Source organism: Danio rerio, chromosome 12 (genome assembly GCF_052040795.2).
Source record: "Danio rerio strain M-AB ecotype USA chromosome 12, GRCz13ab, whole genome shotgun sequence".
In the NCBI taxonomy this organism is placed as follows: domain Eukaryota; kingdom Metazoa; phylum Chordata; class Actinopteri; order Cypriniformes; family Danionidae; genus Danio; species Danio rerio.
The window spans coordinates 23,164,411-23,180,449 of record NC_141032.1 but is presented as its reverse complement, the minus strand read 5'-3'; the positions used below and the strand labels follow the sequence as shown (position 1 = coordinate 23,180,449).

At 35.0% G+C, this 16,039-nt stretch overlaps 1 long non-coding RNA gene across 1 annotated transcript; it reads left to right on the top strand.

Moving 5' to 3' along the window:
* Positions 1–3,144: 3,144 nt before the first annotated feature.
* On the top strand, positions 3,145–4,885 carry LOC141376832 (uncharacterized). Its single transcript, XR_015504808.1, has 3 exons — positions 3,145–3,386; positions 3,428–3,676; positions 3,797–4,885. It is a non-coding gene; the product is annotated as an uncharacterized LOC141376832 (long non-coding RNA).
* Positions 4,886–16,039: the final 11,154 nt, after the last annotated feature.

The window sequence follows — 16,039 nt, the reverse complement described above, 5'->3', positions numbered from 1 at the left end:
GTCTGTTGTATAAGGTGCACAGACGGTTTCACCAACGCTTTCCTTTGATATAGTGCAGACCTACACAGTCTTTGAAATAAATCAATATGGGCTATTCAGTGTCTCTAAAAAACTTGAGAGGAAAAGAGAAAAATATAGACACAATAAACTTACAAGTACTTTTATAACAACATGTCTGAGAAATGTGTAATATTGTGCAAGATTACTGACTACTTAAAAACATTTGAGAACATCTTCCAGATGCTTCGTTTAGCATTTTGTAAATTAAACGTAATTAAATTAAAAAAGAATTCAAATTTGTAATTTAAATATACTCATGCTGTGATCCAAACATTTGAGAACATCTGCTTAATGTGACAATTTTAGTGTGACCCAAAAAGCATTATTAGAGCCATCAAACAACACATCAGAGTTCAAAACTGTCTCTTTCTGTCTCATTTAGGCCCAATCCCAATTCTATTTTTGTACTACTACTCCTTCCACTTCCCCCTTAAAGTTCTGGGAAATGTTCTTACCCTTTGGTTTCGAGTGTGGCCCTGAAAAATCTTTGTTTGAAGGGGTATTCACGCCTTCCCCTAAGGCCTTAACCTGTAAGCTAAAGAGAATTAGGACACCCAAACCACTTCACATGAATGAGCAAAACGAGGGGTAGGGGTAAGAGGAAGGGCCAAGCAGTAGAATTGGGACTGGGCCTTAGTTCAGCCAAAATGAAAAATTCATGTAGAAAACCTATTTGAGTTTGTTCTGTTGAACACAAAAAGAGATATTTTGAAACATGCTGGTAGCTGACAGCCATTGGCTGAGTTCAAGGAACTCAAAGGTTTAAAACCACATGAGGGAGACTACCGCATAATTGACAATTCATGTTTGTGTGGTTACGTCACATCTGTAAACAAAGAAGAATACTCTGCTACTATGTCTGGTTTGGTTGCTGAGAATGGTTTGTAGCTTGTTCGTACAACAGTTAGAGTTTAAACTTGTCAACTAGATAGCTGCCTTTAATCGGAAAAGCTCTAAAGGGCAATCTTTGTTGACATCTGGGGAATCACCTGTTGTCAAAACCAAGAAACCCCTGACTCTGGAAAATCTGTGGGCAAAACAAGAATGTGACAGAGCCCATGCTAAAACAAGAGTAAATATAGCGATGGCTTTTGAAAGGTGGCAATAACTCAGAGAGCTAAAAGGGTTTAAGACAGAGGAAGATTTTATTTATTTTTTTGCTGTACAGAAAAGTCATTTAAGAGGCTCAGTAGGTACAGTGTGTTTTAGTTCACACTTTCTATTAAGGTTTCATTACATAATGTCAATGTGTTAATGTGCTAAAAATGAACAGTATTAGTACAGCATTTATTAATCATAGTTCAACATGTACTTATACATTATTAATAAGTCCTAAATTGTGTATATCAACAGTTAATCCAACTTAATTTATTAAATGTTATGTTGTAAATTTATTTCAATTTTTTTATTTTAATTACTTTATTTTTACATGTACTAAATAATACTAATTCATTCCTAAGGGCATCTATTTTACCCCTTATTTAAGATTTAAGATTTTTTTTCCGGACACAAACATGTCCATCAGATTATACCTTTCTGAATATGGGCATTTTGAGCTCTAAAGACACGGTACAGTATGCCTATTTGTTGCCTATGCCTACAATACAAATGAGCTGGTTCTCCCCGCCCACCATTCCCACGTGTGTGTCTGTGTCAGAGAGATCTCTTTCAAGTGCTCTGATGTTTGTGTCATTCTACTTTGTCTCATGTCATTTAAACAGCAAAGTGACAAACGTGAAGGAAGCTGAGCTATCATTTATGAGAAATACTACAGTAAGAACTTTCTCAATGATTATTTGATGTACTTGTGGAATTAATATACGATAATAAACACTGCTGTATGAATATTTGTTATTTTAATGTAAAAAATAAGCCTGATTTAACTAAGCAGCCTCTCCTGCTCTCCCTCATGAAGCGAATATGGAAGTAACTGAAACTGCATTTCATCAAAATTCCAATAGTCCTGGCTTCATAATAGAGCAAATTTCTATTGAGCCCCCTGTTAAAATGGCCAGCTTTACAGCAGAAAAAACGGTGTTTACAGCCTGTTACAAAGAACTGTAAGGGGGTGATTGTTTTTTTATAACTCATCCATTTTGTTTATATTAAGTTATATTAAGTCTGCATAATTAAGGGTGTGGCCACTTGAGTGACAGCTAGATCGCTGGTCGCTAACACTTCACCTCAGCTGATTCCGGTTGATTAGTTGCTGAACTCGGCATATACATCATTATATACACTCATTTTTGTTTTATGTGGCTTTACACAGTCAATTGCCTTTTTGGAATCATTTCTTACAATTATCAGATAATATAGCATGCTGTGCACTTAATTGTGTTGGGCCTCCGTTTCCCAGGTGAGTGAAATTATATGCTTATATTTCATATCTATAAATGTATTTGTTTTATTTAGGATCATTTATAATTTACTTTAGAACTGTAATGCACTCCAGAATCTGACAGATTAATTAGCTGTAGGCTATAGAACAGTCGTCTAAAACATTGTCATACAGTGTTATGCCTGGTTTTTATAAATAGCCTTGTATTTACTAACACAGACTATATTTTAAGTGTTTGTAAGTTATTTGCACTGTACTCCTGTAGAAAAATGTCAAAAAGAACAATGCTTAGTGGCTCAATGTACTACACCAGTGTTTTTAAAAGACTAAACAATTTTTACAGAACACAACCAAACACAGGTGGTCAGAACACAAACGAGTCGCAGGTAATGAAGTATTAAGCATTTCTCCCAAAGAAAAGCCCATCTAAGCAAAATGCTAGCAGGCGTCTGTAGCTCTGCTCATGCTCTACCTCTTTGTCCGTGTTTGGTATCCCTCGGTCAGTGCGCTAACAAGTGACCAAAATGGCGATGAGTGGGTGATGAATTACATGGCAATGTCACTATCTTTTCCTTATTACAAACATGGGTTTTAAAAAACGTTTTAAACTTGTAAAAGTTATTCTTGAGGTGCTGCGGGTCACAGAGAGCTGAACAGATCTTTTAATTGTCTAGTGGATATGATGTACATGTATGTACATGTTACTATGTAGACATAACCACACTCCTACATCACATTGCAATGGGCCTCAAAATTGCAGAGATTTGGATTTATGTTAAAAAAAGAGACTTATTGTATTTATATCATTCCAATATGACTGTGGAAACACTTTACCTATACACAGTTATGTCCAGACAGCTTCAAAAAGTTGATTTTGCATAATAGGTGCCTTTTCTTGCCAGCACAGGGTGCTGACCCACTGGGGTGTTATTTTAGCACTTTTTAGTGTTTACGAATAAATTACATCAAAAAGAACACAAGTAATATTGTCAAACTGTAGATCAGTCTAAATCTACAACCAACAAGCAGCTATTACAGCTAGTTGTTTTTTAATGGGAAGCTTATAAAAATGTATTTGCTATATTTGTGTAAGTGGTACAGAAAACGCTTATTAGATATGGAGTATACATCACAGTTGCTGTCCATCACGGTTTATTATAAAAGGTAAGAGTCCACAGAAAAACATCTCATCGAGCATTTTAGTCACAATAGTGTTGAATTATGAATGATTATTCGTATGTTTATGTCACCGTTTCTGCCGGGAAAACAGCGAAAACTGCGTCTTTGTACCAAAAAGCAAGTCGATGTCATAACATACAGTGTTGCAAATAAAATGAGACCACAAACTAAATAAAAAGTCTAAATTATAGTTACCAAAATCTAAACAAAGCAGTTGAGTGTTTTGACATTCTGCATATGAAGTCTGTCATTTACTTCCTAGTTTTTAGTTTGACTGATGGAGAATTTAGCCAATGGCTGCATGATTCTTTCGACATATGGTGAATTTGTTTATCTATGGGACATGTAGTTGATTTATTGCACTATGAGCGATGTCACTGGTTCAGTGGGCTGTCAATCATTATGTGACGTGGTGCACTTGCCCCCTGTTGCACACTACAGCTGCTAACAGTACAAGCTAATGGCAGAGCATGCCTCTGAAGGGTAAGGGAAAGAAGGACACCGACATAGTCTCAGAAAACTTTTTATAGAAATGTCATTTTGCATACTATCTACATTAAATTTAAAATATAAACTCATTAAACACTTATCTTTTAAGTCATATTTCTTTTAGGACGATACATTAAGGTTTTCCTTTGTATATGGAAAAACAAATATTGAACACAATACATTTTTTTTTTTTATGATTTCATAATGTATAACTTTTTATATTTTTGAGCATGTAACTTCCCCCTTTACCACAGTAAAGCTCAAAGTCTTCTTTCCAATGATACCTAATTTGTGTTTGTTGCTTACTTGAATCTGGAACTGTTACTATTTAAAGTTAAATGGGTGTAAATCGCCAAAAGTGAGTGCTGGGTAACAGGTCAAAATATAACAATGCGATGGAATTTAGTGTTTATTGTAGAACATCAATAAATTTGTCATATTTTGGAGGAATAAATGAAAAGTAGAGATGTACACCTAATGAAATTTAACCACAAAAGAAAAAAAAAATGAAAAAAATATCAAGACGACAACATTAAAAAAACGGTCTAACTCAGAGAAATTATGACAGAAATAGCCAAGACTGAAGTATTGTTTATTTACTACTATTTATCTATTTATTACAAGACTTTTGATTACTAAAATTGATTTAAACCAATCCAGAACCATTAGAAATGTAAATGAACAGATTTCAGTTTCATGTTTGAGCTTAGTCCTCTTTATACATCATTATGCATAGATGGCTTGAGACTGATTATCTGAGTAAATCAGCAGGAAATTATATATAATTTTATTTGGAATTTTGAACCCCATGGCATTTGCAAAAAAAAAAAAAATGCTCTAAGAAAGCACCTGTGTTTTATAAGAGACTCTGCCTCGAAAGTAACACAGTGTTTTAAGCCAACAGAGAGAGCATGGCGTGCTGATGTTCCCTAATAAAATGTTTTATCGATAGACTCAGAAATGTAAAAAAATAAGCAGTGGATATTATGATTAATATTTTAAAAGCCGCACACTGTGGAGAGACCTCTATGGCTGAACTTCAGAGAAGTGCACTTCCATCAGCTCTAACTCCACCAGCCTTGTCTGCGAAGCCATTGCCTTTAAGCAGAAGACAAATGGTAGCACTTTCCTCTGTATGTTCAACAGTGTTAGTGCGCAGAAAGGGGCATCGCAGTCTTAAATGTACTTGAGGATTTTCTTGTGGATTCTTCTAGACTGAAACATCCAGGGGGAGATATACAATAATGAAGTAAAGAAGTCCTTTGACCTTAATCACTGGGATAATCACAACAGACTAATACTAAAAAACTGTGGTAGAATGTAAAACTGTAGACTTGAACCAATACAACGCAACAAAACACGGCAGAGTTTAGCCACGACTCTGGGCTCTGTGCCATGCATTCGAAATGAGTCCAACCATGCATTGTAAATAATTTATGAATGCAATAATCTATTTGGAAAAAAGTAATGGATTGCTTATTACATTTCTCACATGATCGCTAAAAAGATTGCGCTGGCAAAACTAGAGAGAATGCAATTAGCACGGTTACAACTTATCTACAAAACATGACTAGACAGGGAGCTGAAGTGTTTATTTCCCTCACATCAAGCCTGCCTCTCCAGTGCAGTTTTAATTTCATGGCACAAAATCTTGATATGTTATGCAATTCACTAGGGATGCATAATATGTCAATATAATATCAGTTAATCAGTTCTTTAATGATTGATCAGATAGATCTATGAAAATGCGAACACGATGAAAATGTTTGTCTGTCTGCTTCCACATTTAGATTGTTTATTTAGATTACTTCAACACTTACTTTGACTAATTTAATTATCTTCAAAAGCATTTTTCATTTAGAAATACTATTAAATGTTATATATATAAATATATATATATATATATATATATATATATATATATATATATATATCATATTATGAAGCTGTAATGCTTCAATTTAGATAACTAAAACCATTTTACTATTGCATTGAAGCACAAACTAGGGATGCTCATTTTGGTTCATTTTGCCAACTGACAACCACAGCTCGTTAACCAAATATTAGCTGCTCAAATTATAGTGAAATGATATGTCATTTTGGTGTCTAACACATTAAAAATTGCATTTTTAAAATACTGATGTATTTTAACATGCAAACAGCAGCATACAGAAAATTTTAACAACAGAACATCTGCACGTACCAGCAGTGTTTTCAATTCCAACAGCATAGACAAGACAGAATAGACTAAATAAAAAAGAATTAAATAAATAGGCCTGCCATAGATACTCTTCACTTAAATTACAAATGTATATTACACAATGAAAATACTGACTGAACCCTTTTAAACTGGCATAGGCTGTCTTTTCCAATCATGTTTTTTCCTCCGTCAAATAAAATAGCAGGCTATCACAAATCGATAACTCCACAGAAAATATGCATTTAAATAATGCTCCGCCATAATTCTTATATCCCAGACCTCTGTCAAAATTTTAATAGAAGTCATTAGATTAAAGATTGTCTCGAGCATATGATTTTACCTTAGAGCTTCTGTGCTTTTATTTTCTCCATCTCACTCGCGTATTTGTAAAGTATAGGCTACTATAGCATATAATAATTTTGTTGTTTACATATATAGCATTCATTTGCATACATGTTTTATAAGCTGTAAAATGAAAGTCTCAGTTTAGTGCAGAGTTATCATTTTGCAAAAATCAAGAAAATGATTGGATTTGTTTGATTCATAGATTATGTGGGCTATTTCAGAAATGAATAATTTAAAAGAACTATTAATAACTGTTATTTTCCAAATGGGAAAAAAATGCTGGTTTGCTGGGACGGGGTGGGTGTAGCGGATGAAAGTAAGGACCGTGAGGGACAGGGTGGGAGTAGCGGATGAAAGTGAGGACCGGGGGTTCGCTCACTATTCTGCTGCACAAGGCGGCAGCCTAGGTTGCCTCTATGCACGCACCGTCCCTGAACACACGTCGGCCTCAACAGGAAAAAAAATTAAAAATTGCAACTGCGTCATTTGCATTATTTTTTTCTAATGCTAATTCTTACTTGCATTAACGTGCTAATTTTGACAGCCCTAAGATATATATATACTGTATATATATATATATATATATATATATATATATATATATATATATATATATATATATATATATATAACATTTTATTTATGTGTGAATTGTTCTTTTAACATCAGCTCTTGATCTAGCAACAGGCCTTTTGTTCTATTCAAACTGTTATTTTTCCAGTGGTTAAAACTGGCAGCAAACTACAGAGCAAAGCTAAAGTGTATGAAATTCTAATGAAAAACTATTAGAGTTTCCAAATACAAATCAGATTATTTGATAGACTCAAATCGAATAGAGTAAGTGCTGCTCTTAGTAGTATTGTCTTTTAACCCTGCACTGAAGCAATAACTTGCTCTATTACCCTCACACGAACCAGCGCAAGCAGAAATGATTGAACTCAGCAGGATAGATGCAACTCTCAACAGACGACCATGAAAAAAAAACACTGAATCCGGGAAGATCACAGCAATCATCACTTGATCCTACATCGATCCAGTATTGTAAGTTTCATTTGTTTAAGATTCAAAGTAGGTCGGCACACTGCCACTTTAGCTCTCAAAAAATTTTATTAGTCAAAATTACAAAAACACTACGTTTCGACCGACATGGTCTTCATCAGGTAAAGCGTTGCAAATGGAAGTCCTCCAGAAATAGACAAACAGCTCTACACAGCACCTGCAGTCAATTATCACAATCAGCTAACAAGCCGGTAAACAGGAACAATTGCATACAATAATATACATCTTAAACAATGTGAAAAACATGAATACAATTACAAACAGACATTTAAAATACAAATACAAATTCTCACTATAGAATTCCTCGGAGACAGTATTCTATAGGCTAGATAGATATAGCACATCACACCTGCACAAAATCACATCACTTAAACAAGGCCAGTAGACCTAGGGGCAAAAAACATTATGTACATATTTAGTATACAACAATTCATTCATTCATTCTCTTGTCAGCTTAGTCCCTTTACCAATCCGGGGTCGCCACAACAGAATGAACCGCCAACTAATCCAGCAAGTCTCTACGCAGCGGATGCCCTTCCAGCCGCAACCCATCTCTGGGAAAAATATACAACAATATAGAATGCACAAACACTTACAAAAAAGATTTTAAATCAAAATCTAAATTCAAACCTCTCGGGGATAAAGTGTTTAGTGTGTAAATGTAAAACGCTTCCCTCTGTAATAAAAGTCTGTCAACATCGCCTCCCCTTCTCGGCACCTTCACTTGTTCAATGCCAATATATCGCAAAGTCGCAAGGTTATGTTTCAATGCATTAAAATGAACGGCGATAGGATTTCGTTGATCGTTTAATCGTATATTACTTCTGTGTTCAGCAATTCGTGTTTTTAAACACCGTCTTGTTTTACCTATATAGGCTAAACCACAAGGACATTTAATCATATAGATCACATTTTTTGTGTTGCATGAAATCACACCTTTAATCTTTAATTGCTTACCTGAATGTGGATGACTAAAAAACTGACATTTGGTTGTAAAATTACACTGTGCGCATTGACCACATCTATAGTTACCTTCATTTTTTTTGATCGTGCACCTGCCTTCAAGTTTTTTCTCTAGATGTGCGCACATTTCTGTTTTTTGCAAGTTTCATTTGTTTGCCATCAGAGGAACCCAAATAACCCATCTGTACCTCAGCAGAATATTGATCAGGTGGATTTGAGCAGATGCAAGCGGTCTCAAAATGGCAGCAGTTCTGTGAAAACAGCACTTATAGAACAGAAAAATTATTTCTGGTAAATATGGCAAAATAGGATTCTGAAAACACTTCGGTACAGAGGAAAACACGCAGAGGACAGACCTGCCACATGATCAGGGATGTCATCAAAAATCTCCCTCAGTGATAAGACTGCTCGGCTTGAATATAGAAGTGAAAACAAGAAAAGAACCTTCATCTACTGTGTTTGAAGCTTGCTCATTTTCTCAGTGTGCTGAGGACATCTACTGGCGCTACATCTGTTGCATGATGGTTTTTCTCACTGCGATCCAGTTCATCAAAGCCCTCAGCCACCACAGCAAGACGATTCCTCAGCAAATCAGTAAAGATGAAGAGTCTCTGGAGTTGATTTGTGTCCCGTGCCCACACATCTTGCCCATGTTCCACTGTCTAACTTGCTAAATGGTGTTATATTTCCTGGCTCTTTCTCTGAATGCACGAGTGATTGGTTGCTTGTCTCTCTCTCAGGTGAATGTGCAAAGTGTAATACAGACTTATGGCTGCCGTGTTCCTCTTTCCTGACATGGCAAAAAAATCCTCTGCTGCTCCATTTATCAAATGCTCCTCGCACTGGCAGCAGCTTTAAAATGACCTTCATTAAATTGATATTTTCCTGCAACGCAGATTGAAACATTCATTGTCTCCTCCTACACACTCTGACCGGTGTAACAGGCTTGAGTGTCAGGCATAATTTTTATAGCCTCTTTTAAAACATCGCTCATTCTCTCACAAGTATGTATATGCAGACTTCGGAGCTTCTCTGAAATGTACATAATAGGCTTTGTTGTGCAACGCATCAAGGTTGCACACACACGGCCGATTTCTCTGTCAGGGAGCTGAATGAAATACGGTTAGCACAGGCACCACGCTGGCCTTTTGCAGGGGAAACAGTCAGAGAGAAACAACTTGGGCAGTTTTTGTAAAAGGACACTCTGTGGAAATATTATCTAGTGACTGAGTAGTGGCAAGTTCTGCAAAAGTTGTTGAATGAAGGTTTGGATATTTATATATATATATATATATATATATATATATATATATATATATATATATATATATATAGGCAGTGTGTAAAAAGCACAATAACGTACTGGATTAGGTCAATTTTGGTGTAGAGTAGAAGTTAATTCACCGTATATGCTGGAATGCTAAAGGTACATTCAATACCTTTTAAAAACTTTTTAAAGACCTTCTCAGAATATTTTAAGACCTCATCGCCACTTCAAGTTCTTATCATTATCAAACCTTTATCTCAATAAACAGTTGTTAATAAACAGTTGTTGTTAAATAAATCAATGGAGCACAACCATGCAACAGAACTCAGATAAGCTCAGAAAAACAAAAGATTTCTCAAACCAGGAGTAAGCAAACTTATATTTTCCCAATTTGCCGCCTGTTTCGCTGCATGTGGAGAGCGTCACATCACCTTCCCGCATTTGTCAAAAATATTTTGTGACATCACCTGGATAAAGGAGCTTGGTCGGACGCACCCCGGCCAGAACCAATCCAACAAAGCTGTTGTTAATATTAAGAGAAAAATAAATACATTTTTGCTTTTTTGGCACTTAAACAAAAAATGCTTAAACCTTTTAAGGGTCTTAATTTTCTCATTACTGATTTATCAACTTTTAATACTTTAAGACCCCGCAGACACCCTGTGATGACTGAGGGTTAGGGTAGGTGTAGATGTTAACACACAATGTAATAGGTAATTTAATAAATAATACAAATAATTTTTGTTTCTAATACTTGGACACAGTTGACTAAAGAGACAATTTAAAGATTTAGATCTTTGAAAATTAAACTTTAGACTGATAGCACTGAAATCGCATGTCAATTCCCTAATAGCAAACTGCCATCCAAATTCACGACTCCTGTCATGAACGTACACCAATTAGACAACTGTAGACAACAATATAACACTACATTCACCAGTGAGTCATTCACCAATGAGAGAACATTATAGAACTTTATAATGCTACAATTTCAAACTGAAAATCTTTTAGAAAATCAAAAATAAATCTGGCGAGGCAGTGGCGCAGTAGGTAGTGCTGTCGCCTCACAGCAAGAAGGTCGCTGAGTCGCTGGTTTAAACCTCGGCTCAGTTGGCGTTTCTGTGTGGAGTTTGCATGTTCTCCCTGCCTTCGCGTGGGTTTCCTCCAGGTGCTCCGGTTTCCCCCACAGTCCAAAGACATGCAGTACAGGTAAATTGGGTAGGCTAAATTGTCCATAGTCTATGAGTGTGTGTGTGAATATGTGTGTGGATGTTTCCTAGAAATGGATTGTGGCTGGAAGGGCATCCACTGCGTAAAAACTTGCTGGACAAGTTGGCGGTTCATTCCGCTGTGGCAACCCCGGATTAATAAAGGGACTAAGCCAACAAGAAAATGAATGAATGAAAAATAAATCTCACAGGTTTTGGTTGTGCAGCAAGCAAAACTTGTCAGTGTGTAATAATATTGCTTGCATGTAAGTATTTCCACAAAGATTGTGTGCTTGGATCCACCGATATCTTTATAGAGACCAGCATCTTGTCCAACACAAAAGTAGTCGACACCAGCTGGTAGAGTACTTAAATTACAGATTTACACGTGTGAAGTACTGTTTCCCGGTCCAAGCCACTCATTTAAACGGAGAAAATGTTTGCTTATGACCACTTTTTAGTTATATCACACATTAAAGTGACTACTGTAAAAAGTAAAACTGCTATCTTGACTGCTACGACCATCATCACCATATTAAATCATTGAAAGTTTTTGATATTTATATTTTTTTAAACACATGAATATTTCAATTTATTTATGTATTATATAATCTTTGCATCAAATTACACACAAAAAATAACAATTGTGTGAGGTGTTTGAAATGCAGTGTCTACGGGAGCAGGACAGTAAATCGGTCTCGCACTGAATCGTTAACGGTCTCACGCTACTATTTTTCTTCTTCTGAAAGTCTTGATAAAACTATCATCAAGTTTTTCTTTTATTATTTCAGTAAATAGGATTGTAAAAAAAAATTTGTTGTACTCGCCCATTCACTGTGCACCAAGTTTACCCATATGACGACTTTGACTACTGAGAAACCCAGAAATGTGAAAAGGGTCCATGAAAAATGAAAATGATGGAAATGACTGAACCAGATCGGCACGGAATAGAACAAAACAATTAGGTTGTATTTAAGCTCATTCATAAAAGGAACACAATCTACATAAGCTATCTGTGACAAAAAAAAAAATATTTCAAAAAAATCCTTTTGAGCCTTTGACTCCTGTAGCTCCCTCCAGCATGCAAAAACAACTATGATAATAATTTGGGTTTTTAAAACTTTATTTTTTGTGGATGCTACAAGGCCACTTGATGTTGGTTTTCCAGAAATGTCAGTGTCACAAGAATTAGCTGGAGTACACAGCAGATTGACTAGAGGGCACACCAGCTATATGTACACTCCACTAGCCATTAACCCAGACTATATGTCCCATAATGCTTTGCACCAGTTCAGATTCTGCTGCAGCTGATATGAATCGAGACACACACACAGCTGCAGATCATTTACACATTACACACTATTTAAGCACCTCAGTCACACTTGCAAAGCCTTTATACTGTTTCATACTTTAATGACCATTGTCCTTGTTTATTGACTGACTCTTGTTTTGTTTTGGACTGTTTCATTGTTTATGATTGTTTGCTGTCTGCCTCGACCCATGGATTACCCTACATTGTTGTTTACTTATGTTTTGATCCCTGTTTGTCTGACCATTCTGCTTTATAATAAAGCTGCATTTGGAACTCCACTTCCATTGTACACTCCAATACTGTATGTTACAGTCAGCCCAAACATTTTGATTGGACAATATTTTTAAATTCTACACCTTAACCAGAATAGAAAAAATACATTTATTTAGATCACTTACTTTATTCGATAATATTTAAACATGAAGAGACTTCCGACCAGCACAACAAAAAATCTTTCCCAAGTCAATCCCCTGTTAAACATTTAATAATAAACACACTGAAACATTGTAAACACTATGCAAACAGTTGTCATATTCACAGAAAGATGATCTTGAATTTTTTCAATTAAATTAGCCATGATTAACCCAATTTTAAATGGCTTGTCAGTAGTAGATGCTGCTCCTTCTGAAAGCATGTGCTGGAGGTTTACTAGAACTGACTTTACTGACAGAATGCGCATTAACAATCACCATTGATTAATCGCCTAACCTTACCTTTAAAAAAAAAAAAACCTTCAAAAGCAAAACTAAACTAATAACCCATAACTCCTGATGTTACATTGTGGTCTTATTAAGTAAAATCAATCAATATGTGTAGCTTAAAAAACACTTATTGCTTACATGATTTATTAACCACTGTATGGAAACAAGTAAAACAAAGTGAAAACGTTTTTAAAATGTTTGTGCTACAAATCAGTGTATTAGGACAATTAAGACAATACATTAAAATAATCTGGTAAGTAGTACCAATTTGCAACATCAGGCAGAACAAAGAAGTCATTTTGTACAGCTAAAAATAGCTCAAAGCAGATGACAGAGAAAGCCAGAAATTTAGAAATGTCTCTGCTTATGATTATAGGATGGAAAAAACAGGTTGATGCATGAAATGTTAGTAAAACAACACCATGTTTCCTTTATTTTCACATTTCATATTAATCACAGCAGCAGAAATAGACTGTGGAGGAGAATTTTTGCACTTTATCTTGAATTGAAGCATTTGTTGACAGCCCCTGAACAATGGACCCTAAAGCGTACTTTTAATTCAACAAGTAAAAAGAAATATTTAATTGCTAACCATCTGGGCTAATTATTAATTTCTAATAGGAAAAAAATCAGTGTACAGTATAAGCAATTCCTCCTTACTGTAAAATGTACTGATGTTCATAATGCTGCTAAGCATATTATTAATAGTAAACTATTGTGACTACACACTAAAATTTAGTGTTTGATATTACCAAACAGTTAACAAAAGCAAAGATATACTGAACAACTATACTGTATACATGAGTAGCAAATTGTATATTAAATTTTTTTTCTCAGATACACTGATTCAATTTGCTTTTCCATTTGCAAGCAATTTGTTTATAAATGTAATGACACCCTTTAATAATTAAAAACAAGACAATATCAGATTTTGACAGAATAACAACAAACATAAATCATTTTTTAAAAGCCTGGGCACTGGTATCACACTCATTACTGGCCAGCGAATTAATTATGGGTGCATTAATTAACAGCCTGCTAAGGCATGAAAATGGACAGCTGCCAGATGTCACAGGTATCATTTAGACTTTGCACTTTCATCCTGCACATTTCTAAGATCATTTTCGTGCTACTTACATATCTATGAAAAATCTGATGATTTTAGTTTTCTAATACAATACTGAGCATCTATTGAGCATGTGATCACAATGGCTAATCAGCGCTGTTAAAGAAAGTGCTCCACAGAGCTCAAATGTTTGCAGGAAATGAACGTTTTTAAAATTTCAGTACAGATTGGTATTGAAGTAATTATTTAAGAATAGTTGGTGGTTTTTAAGATTATTAAGAATGCATAAGTAAATATTTTTATATCTTATTATTCAGGCATATGATAATTACTTTATACATGTTACTTTGTATAATTAATGCTTTATTAAGTCAATTTATTTATGCTTTGTAAATCCTTTATAAATTACAATTAAAGGCACAGTTATATTTTATAAGCCTTTAATTATCCTTAATAAGATATTTATATAGTCCTCACTTAAGATTAGGGGCTCTATTTTGACAGTCCATGCACAGAGCGCAAAACGCAGGGCGCAAACGCTTTTAGGGCATGTCAGAGCGCGTTTTTGCTAATTTAAGAACGGGAAAACCTGCTTTGCGCCATGGCACATGGTCTAAAAGGGTTGAGTTTATTTTCTTAATGAGTTATAGGTGTGTTTTGAGAATAAACCAATTAGAGTCTCATCTCCCATTCCCTTTAATGTCGGCTGCGTCGCACCAAGAGAGCATTCGCTATTTACAGGACGCAAAGTAAGTCAAAGTGGAAAAAATGAGCATTTCACTAGCAAACAGTTAACAGTTATCTTTTTTTTTTACAGAAAACTGTTAAACAGAGCATCTACTGCGTGAGAATGAGAGATAATGGAACTACTTTCACATTCGCTCTTGGATAGGGAAACCTTTACGCACAGACATCAATTAGTCTATAAATAAATAATTTTGTTTGTTAAGCGCAAATATTCGTTTCAGAACTATTTCTAAATTCAGTTCTAATTTCTAGCAAACTAATTAATAAACAATAATAACAAAATGTGCTCAAAAACCTGAGTTATATCCTAAAACACATGCTGTGCCCCATATGGTCTAAAATCTGACAGGTGGGCAAATCTAAGCTTGTTTTTAATCAAACAAATATAAATATGGATATAATAAATAATACTGCTAATAATAATACCATTATACAAAAGCAAATTGTTATGAATGAACTGAAAAAGTCTCCCGAGATGAAGAAGACATAAAAGCAGTGATTTTTCATATTTATATAGGCTAGAAAATAATATATTTTGTAATATTTTAATCCTTTATATTTATATTCTATATCTAATCTTATTATATCCTATATATATCCTTAATATTTAATTTTTTTCATATGTAAAGATATTTGCCTATTGCTCTCTTGTGCGTATTAAGCAGTGCGTAAGCAAGGCACAACTCTGCGCCGGAGTTTAGACCGGGTTAGTTTTGGTCTAATGAAAAATCTATTATAGTTTTTCAAAATAGCAACGCGCCAGCGGTCCGCCTCAGAACGCCTCCCTTTTTAGACCAGAACGCCTATAGGCGGACAAATGAGCGCTAACGCATTTGCTATTTAAACAGCCTAGCACAACGCCTCAAAACGACTCGTGCGCCAAGCTGAAACTACCAAAAGACTATTGTGCCGCATCTTGCACCACACTGTGCCGGGTGCATAATAGGGCCCTAGGTCACAAAACTGGATGAAGTTGAGGTAATAAAACCTTTAATAACATACAAAGTAAAATTATTCCTAAATGCCTGAATAATATAAATGTTATTTTAATAGTTTATTAATCATTTTGATATAATAATCATATTGATGTAGAGTTAATGCTTAA